Consider the following 8,841-nt stretch of genomic DNA (forward strand, 5'->3'; position numbering starts at 1 on the left):
CAGGCGCTTGTAGAGAGCAATGAGGAGCCCCCTGAGCCTCCTCCTCTTGAGACTAAAGAAGCCCAGCTGGCTCAGCTATTTCTCACATGTTTTCTAAACCTTTCAGAGCCTTGTTGCCCTCACTGGACACTCTCCAGCCCCTCAGTGTCCTTTGTAAAGTGCAAGGCCCAGACATGGACACAGCGCTCAAGGTGAGGCCTCACTGGTGCTGAGTACAGGCCGTGGTCACTGCCCTGGTCCTGCCTGCCTCACCATTTCTATTTTTCTGTGAGGAATGAGCCTTGCAGGGACCCTTGTAATGCATGGCTTTCTCTGTCACACCAAGAGCAGCAGCATGGGGACAGGGAGGCTGGATTTGGAGGATTTGGGGTGCTGAGTGCCAGTTGAGGTCTGACCCCTACCTCTCATTTGCTGTTTTATTGGCCAGCTCTGCATCTGGAGGGGTCCATAAGAGCCCAGCTCTGGGTACAGGAGCTCAGGCATATATGGGAAAGGGCTCTGCACATCAGGAGAGCTGTGCCCAGCCTTCATCTGCTGTTTATCTGAAAAAAACCCCACACGATTTTGCACTGTTTTTGTCCTTAATTCACATTTGCTATTCCTCCTAATCTTCTCTGGTGTTGCTTACAGAAGCACTGGGGGAGGATTTCAAGCACTCTGCCGTGCCTCTGACCCCAAAGACTAAACCCCATGGGGAAATGGGGTGGTTGTTACAGCTGTGGGGTCCCAGGCTGCTGGGAGATGGAAGCTGGCAATCCTGGCAGCGGGCCCAGCTGCTGGTCATGGCTCACAGCAGCCACCAGTGACTGGCTCACACTGCAGAGGGACCAGCTGTCCTGCCTGGAATGCTGAGGGAGGAAGGTAAAAATACCTCCTCAGTCACACGCTTGCGAGATTCTTGGATGGAGGATGCTAAAAACAGCACAATGGTTGTGGACATGTTGGGTTTCTTGGCAATGCAGTCAGCAATTAGTCTTCCTCCTGGCTTTGCACCAAAATGGAGGTGTGGGGGATTAGGGTTGGAGAAAGCAGTGCTGCCCTGGGGTTGCATGCTGGAGGATGCATGGGTGGAGCAGCCTTTTCCCAACTTTCTTTTGTCTTAATACACTCTGACAGAAGACTTCCATGGCCAAAAAATTGATGCCCTGAAATCATAAGGCTAGCTGGAGCAGAACAGAGGCAGGGCTGGACCATCCCATACTGGTTTAGAACATCATAGGAGAAAAGGCATTGTAATGGTTAAATATGGGCTGAACAGATTTGCCCCATGCATGTAGCAAAGGGAATTCTCAAGGACATAACATAATGGGGGAAAAGCTGGGGTTTTTCTCTACAGCCCTGCAAACCCTGCCTGTGGCTGCTCAGAGCCCTGCAGCTGGGCTTCCCCACAGTATAAATGCAAGCAGATTTGGTAGGTGTGCAGCCAAATAAGCCCTGAAGAAGCTGGGTTGCGCTGAGACCCCAGTGGCTGGGACATGGGCAAGAGGTGCCTCTTGACAGTGCTGCCCCACACCAGTGATGGCTGTTGAAGCCCTGCTGTGGTCACTTCCCAGGCTTGACAGGCAGCACAGAGCAGTGAGAAGTCTTGGAAGGTTGAGCTATTAGTAGGCAGCTTCTCATCAACTCCTGGAAGAGGAGTGTGTCCCTCTCCCCAGCCAGCAGGGCTGCAGCCAAAGGAATAATGTGGTGAATGCCATTTTCTTGGCAACTCTGAATGCTGAGTTGCTACCTCAGGGAGGAAACAGCCTGTGAAAAATGCATTTGAAAACCAGTTGCTAGATAGTCATCGGGTGAAGCAAGATGCAGCTTTGGGCTGAGTACCAGAACTGCTCACCACTGTTCATCCTCACCCAGCAGGTGCACAGCTCCCCTTCCAATGAGCTGGGGACACTGCTGCAGAGTGTCCAGCTCCCAGCAGTGCTGCTTTTACTCTCCATCACCCTGTTGGGAGCCCAGCTTCCTGCTCCTCATGCAGGGAAAAAGGTCTCTTTGCCCAGTGGAGACAGCTGAGATACCATCATGGCTGAGAGCACCACAGCCTTGCTCTGTGCTTAGATATGAAGTTTCTCAGCAGTGCTCACCCTGGTTATCCTAACTAGCATGCATGTACAGGGGAAGCCAAATGGCTTTCAAAACATCCATCTACAGGCTGTGCAATGTCAGCTGGCTGCTGGCCTGGAACAGCTGCTATGGAAAGTTGTCCATCCCAGCTCTCACAGTGCAGAAATGAGCCTGGTGGATGGGAAGTCACAGGAAGGAATAGTAAATCAGGAACCAGCACCCTTCCCATCTATTTTTTGCAGCAGTATCAGTGGTGTTTACGGGAATTTCCTCCTCATCCTCTGTGTTCCTGTTGATTTCCTTCTCAGTGGTGTTACAGCTTCAGTCAGCATGACCTACAACAGATGCAAAGCAATCAACAAGCCCTTCCTGGCCGTGGGGAGGTGTGGGATGAGGGGGTTTGCTATGGTTACTGGTGTGGGATGCTTCCATCTTTTATGTGCCCATTCTTAGCCTGAATAGCTTAATCCTTGGTGATGCTTTCCTCAAGTCAAATGTTGCTGAGAGTTCAAATCATCCCTCTGGAACTGTAAATGTTCCCAAATCTCCATCCCCACCTGCCTGTAAGAGGGAGTGGGCCAAAGCAGTGCTGGTGGCAGGAGCTGCTTGTGCGCTGGCCCTCAGTCAGTGGTGGCAGGTGGCTGCAGGGGATGCTCCATGAAGATGCTGTTTCCAGGCAGAAGTGGAAAAGCAATCACAATTTTATGATGTGTTGGGCCCTGCTGGGTGTCTGTCACGCTGATCCAGATTGTGCAACTTCAGTACCATTTAGCAGCACAGCCTGTTTAATTAGCCCACCTGCTCAGCAGTGGGAAAGGGATGGCATTCACAAGCCTTGCACATCACCTTTTCTAGGCTCCACAAAGCCTTTACACCCAAGAGCTGGCAGGGAGCACACCAGGCAGCAGGATGATGTTCCTGCTTTCCCTACACTGCCAGGCAATAGCAAGCCTTGCCTTCCTCCCCTACCAGCCCTTTCTGCGTCCCCTCTCCCTTTCTGGCAGGGCTTAGAAAACCCATGCACACCCATCCCTGGCACTACAGGACATTCAAATCCCTTCTCATCCCATGAGAGCAGCAGTAGGGCAGCCAGGCTCCCAGCCTAGCCCACAGATCTTCCAGAATATGATGTCAGTCATGATTTGCCCTTTTACCATCTACCTGGTTTTACTGATCAGGTAACACAGGCTGTCCTTGCCTCCTTGTGGGCTTTGCTCTGGGGGCTACAGAGGGAATAGACAGACTTAGGGCACAGAGAGACCCAGTCCTATTCCATCCTGGTGGGGCCAGGGTGTTCTCCTGCTGCCTTCTGGCTCAGTGCATCCATCCTCTCCTGGCACAGAGATCCCAGCCCCTTCCTGGAGTGGTAATAGTGAGTTACTGCTGATTTCCTTCAGCTGCCAGTTATGGGGCCAAGTTATATAGAGACCTGACGGCCCTTTCCCAGGTAAGGAGTTTGAGGTTGTTTTTGTTGCTGTGGATGTGTTTCTGGTCTGTTCCATGTGCTGTTGTACCAGGGACCTCAGAAGCCATTTCAGCATCTGAGAGCAGGGATGGCAGGTAAGTCAGGCTCCAGAGAGGAAAGAAAAGTAAGGTTTTAAACAAAGCATGTTGTTTCCCATTTTTATTTCCTATAGATTAAACCCTAAAATTTTAGGTGCTCGTGCTCTTATGCTCTTGTGCTTATTTGTGAAAGATTTAGGCTGTAAGCTGTTGTGTTAGAACTCCTCTCACAGCATGCTTTACCTTCTAAATATGCCTGTGGGTTGTTATTGCTGCAGTGGAAACCCAAAAAGAAGAAGATTATGAAATCTGGTGGAAAAATGAAGCAGTGAGGGTTAAGGTTTTAAATCTCCTCTGCTGTGGGTTAGCTGGCACATGGCTTAGAACAGTTTGTCTGGGCAGATACTGGGAGGGAGTGCAGGATGGTGTGATGAGATGCTTTGTGGCTCACCTGGAAACCATTTCAGAAAGATGTAAAGGGTGACAATTTTCTGCATGCAAAAGGGCTGAAAATAACTTTTCAGAAAACAGCCTTGGGAGACTTATGGAACCCTAGGAATGCAGTTTGACAGGAGGAGCACTTGAAGAGTGCAGCACCCCTGAGTGAGGAGTGTGTAAGAGCTGTGTACCTGGATTCTTAATTCTGTGCAGCTGAAATCAGGAAGCCACCACTTCACCTGAATCTGGCCCAGCTGATTCAGTTCGCAGCTGTGCAAACTCTTGGTGGCCTTCTGGCCTCTGGAGACTTATTCCCTTCTTTGTTTCTTTCCTCACTTTAAACCAGCAAAAGAACACTTTCCAGCATAACAGTTTGAATGGTGAAGGGTGGGTGAGATTTTGGGGTGCAAATCTCTTACTGGCTTGAGCCTTTGAATACAAGCAGTTGTGCTGAAGTTGATGGCTGTGACTCTCTGACTACTGAAGTTTTTGCTTACTAGGCTTGTGCACAGCACAGCTCCTAGACTCTGGCTTGGGGTGATGGTTTTAAGCTGCTTTTGGAGCACCAACAGCTACCAGCTGCTTGAGGTGTTGTGCAGAGGGGGGAAAAAGTCCAGACTTCATGGAAAGAAAAGGGAGCAGCAGTTTCTCTATTCAAACATTGCCATGGCAAAGCTTGGTGCTTCAGTAGGCAATGCCCATGTGCCTGCCCATGGGGAACAAGGGCACATACAGGTTGTTTCATAGTTTGGAGATGCTGGCCAGGCTACTGGCCCTTTCCTTCAAGTGGTTTGGGATCACTGTATGGAAAGTCGTTACTGATTTGAGGACAAGGGACTTTGAAAGACCCTGTGCTGAGGTGAGTCACTTCCTAACTTGAGAGGGTGATGAAATGAGCTGCCTTCAAATCTGCTCAGGAATACTCTGATCAAACATTGCCTCACCTGCTGTGCCCACAGGACTTCTGCTGCCCTGCTCCCTACAAACACGTGAAGAGCTCCAGGGGACCTTGCACCTGGTCTTAGGAGCAATAACAGCAAAATCAGCCCCCGCTCCAAAAGGTCTTGTCTGGGAAAGAACCAGAGTCCTTCCACATCTGCCCTGCCCACTGGCTCCTGGCATCTTGTTGCCTCTCTCACGAGCGAGCTGCACAGCCTTGCTTTTCAGAAAACACTGGTGTTTTGTAATTTTTTTGGCAACTGGGACGAGTTCTTTGCAACTATCTGAACTTTGCATTTGTTTAAGCAATTTACTGCCTTGTCGCTCAGAGGGGTCATTTGTTCCAAGCTGAATAGCTGCGGGGCTGGAGAATAAACATCAGTCTCCCCACTCTTGCCTCCACAGGGTATTGGCCAGCTGTGGGTGATGCAAGATGGGCTTAGCTTCACCCTGTTTAATGAGTCAATGAACCCTGTATCTCTCCTGACATACGGGGTGACTTCTAAAAAGAAAACTGGTCTCTCTGTCCTGCCCATTCCCCAGGCATCAGGAGCTGTGCCTCCGTGCCCGCCCTGCTGCAATAGGGCAGAGAGTTTGGCCCTGGGGTGCCAGGGAAGGACATGGTTTTGTGCTGGTGCCCTGTCTCCAGAGGCTCTGTAACAGTTGGGTGCTTTTATCCTAAATAAAGCTTTAGAGATGCTGTGACAAACAGCACCATTGGGAACTTGCAGGCAGGAGAGGCTTGTGCCAGAACCACGACTGGAGGATCTCTCTCCTTGTTCCCTAGCTGAGACTGATTCCTTCTTGGTCTTGTGGCTCTCCTTGTCTCACTCAGCAGCCTTTAAAATCTGGAGGAAGTATCTCTTATCCCATCTTCCAGGACAGAAATAAAATGTCTGCCAGGTATGTAGGGATACTCAGGTCAGGGCTTTTTCTGAGACACAGGGTGAGAGACCAAATGAAACATCTTTATCCATGCAATGGAAATGTCCAACGCGTGGGTGTTCACTCTTTATAGATGTAAAGTGTTGCTGAGAACTCTTACTACTTCCTAGAGGTCAGGCAGCTTTAGGACTGGTGAGGTGTCCTGCTGCTTCACCCCAAAAAGAGCACAAAGGCATCTCTCAGAGAACATAGTCAAGACTTCTCTTTGCTTCCAGTTTCTAACCAGCAGAGCCTTGATGATGATGACTTCTGGGCTTAAAATAAAAGGGATCCACCTGAAACTGGCAGGCTCTGTTGGGCAGCCATCCCCACAGCTTTGCTGGTGCAGTACAGCTTGGTGGCTTACAGGAGGTGTTTGCCAGGTTGGCAGCCCCTGTGCACTCCAGCCACACTGCAGAGCCCAAATTGGGAGTTGTGTTCCATGGCTGAAAAGTGAGAGACTGCCTGCCCTGACCACTGCCAGGCTGCCCAACTGATTTGCGTGACAAGAGGATGTTGGGCTTCCCAAAATTATCTTCAGTGCATCTCTAAGGTTTCATTTCCTTGTGGTGGCTGCTTTCTCAGACGCCTACACTTCCACATGCACATGAACGCATCTGCTGCAACAGCGAGCACCCCAGCAGCCTGAGATCTTGAGGCCTGGAGCCAGACCTCTGGCTTTTGTTGGAGCAAGCCAGAATTTCTGCTTTGCACTGTGCCAGGTAGCACTGCTCCCCTGTCCTGCTCCCACCCAAAATGTGCAGTGCACAGCAGGGGAGAAACAAACCCAAAGCCTGTACAGCCCTCCTGCCTGGCCAACACTCTGCTCACAGCTTCCTTTTGGGTTCATGAAGCAGTGGAATGGCAACATCTTTGCAGGCACCTCTTTGTACCATCTGCAGTGATATGGCCTATGTGTTTTTAGGTTTTCCACATGGTGCAACACAAAAGCAGGGGCAAAACTTCCTTAAGGATGTGTAAAAACAGGGTAGAAACCGCACTCCCTTTGGTCCCTGGAAGTGCCTGTAAGATGCCTGTGATGGGCAAAGAAGAATTTAGGAGGTGTTGCTGGCTCCTGTGGGCTGGCCTTGACAGAGCTGGGGTCGTACAGATCTCCCCATGCCACTGGTGGCAGGATCGGAGCCTCCAGCATGACTTGGGGCTGTGGAAAGAGTCCAAACCACTGGCTGGGTGGGAGCTCAGGCTGTGCTGGGTCTTGCTGGGGCAAGAAGGAAGCGGTGTGAACACTCACCTCATTGAAACCCCAGAAAAAGCCCTGGTTTCAGTAAGACTGAAACCCTAACAAGCATAGCACAGCCCCAGCCTGGCACATTGCCCAGCACTGAACTGGCAGGGAAGCCCCTATCCCCCAGAGCATCCCTCCATGCAAGTTAGTCCAGCCAGCCTTCCTGCTGTCTCCAGAGCATATATGCATGTACCTGCAGCACTTGACTCCAGACCTTCAGCCTCCCACATGCCAAGAACAGGACCACACTTGAGGTACCCTTGGCTTTGCCAAAGAAAGGATGTTCTGCTCTTGCATGTGGTAAGCTGGGGTTTCTGTTCCAGCCTAGATGGGGCTGGTGACTCATGATCCTGCTTTGAAAACTATGGCTGGATTAGCAGCAATAGGCTAGTTGTTGTTCTCCCTTGTCCTTTGTGCCTCATTTACCAATTTATTGCTTGATCTGAGGCTTTCTCTTTATTCCCACCAAGACCTTTGTTCCTGTTGTCCCAGCTTGTCTTTTCCTTGACAAGTCTCATTTACTTGTTTCACTCACGTTGACTCACATCATACCCTCAATCATTCCAGACAAAACTGAATTTGAGGGCTTCTAAAATCCTTTCTAGGAAAGGAGAGAGGGAGCTGGAGTGCACCTGTCTACCTCCAGCCCCACTCAGGGACATGCACACCCCCCCAGGCAGTCCTGGCAGGGAGTGTGGGGCAATGCACTGGCAGGGCTGTCAGCAAGGCTGCTTTGATTTTGTGGGGTTTAGTAGCAGCCATCACCAGGCTTGCTGTCCTGAGGAAAACTTGCTTTTTCTGCTTCCACCTGCTGCCCTTGTCACCTCCTTGGCTATGGTGGTGAAATGAACTGTTATTTCATCCTTCACATTTTCCTGTGTGTAAGGATATGGCAAACCCAAGCTATGATGTGATTTGGGAAGAGGAATGAGGCATTTCTCAAGGGAGTATTCCAATCCCTCTTCATGAGCAGAGCTGCTTGTGTCCAGCCAGCACCATGGTGTGGTTTACTACTTCTGCAGTGTAGGAAAGGGAACAGCATCCCAAACTGCTGCTTCAGAGAGGAAAAACTTGCATGATTTTAAGAGAGTAATAAAAGAAGTTAAGTGCAATGATTCATCTGGGGGGTCTGGCTCCTGCAGAGACAGCAGCAAAAGCCAGCCTATGCTGTCCCCTCTCTCCAGGTGTTGGGCCTTGTTCCCCATCAATGGCTGAGGCAGGGAGCATGGAGATGGTTGCTCAGGCCATCATGAGCATCCCAGGGCTTGCCAGGGATGTGCTTCCTATCTCCTACATACCCACACTTGAGGTACCCTACAGAGAACTGGTGCTCTTGCAGTACCTCTTGCAGGGAGGTTGTTTTCCTTGGAGGTCTGGAAGTCTGGAGCATTGCCAGTGTTCAGCTGCAGCTGATGAATGAGCTGTTAGGGAGATAAATGTGCCATTTGGTGACTGGCCAGAGCATTATTTACCATTTATGCAGGGAAAGCTCAGCCCTGCACAAGGTGGTGCATGACTGGCATTACCAAAAGTGCAGAGACAGCCAGACCCAAAAGGCAGAGCTGCTGGCTTTTCCTGTAGGAGGTTTCTTTCTGAGCACAGCTGGCAGAGCTGGGACAGCTTGTGCTTCCCAACAGACTGGATCAGAAGCAGTGAGATACTGGATTTACAAACATGATGCAGGGAAGCAAAGGCCCTTCTGAGCTGACTTAAAGCTGTGAGAGGAGACA

Source organism: Agelaius tricolor, unplaced genomic scaffold (genome assembly GCF_023055355.1).
Source record: "Agelaius tricolor isolate 1412-34295 unplaced genomic scaffold, bAgeTri1.0.p SCAF_6, whole genome shotgun sequence".
NCBI lineage: Eukaryota > Metazoa > Chordata > Aves > Passeriformes > Icteridae > Agelaius > Agelaius tricolor.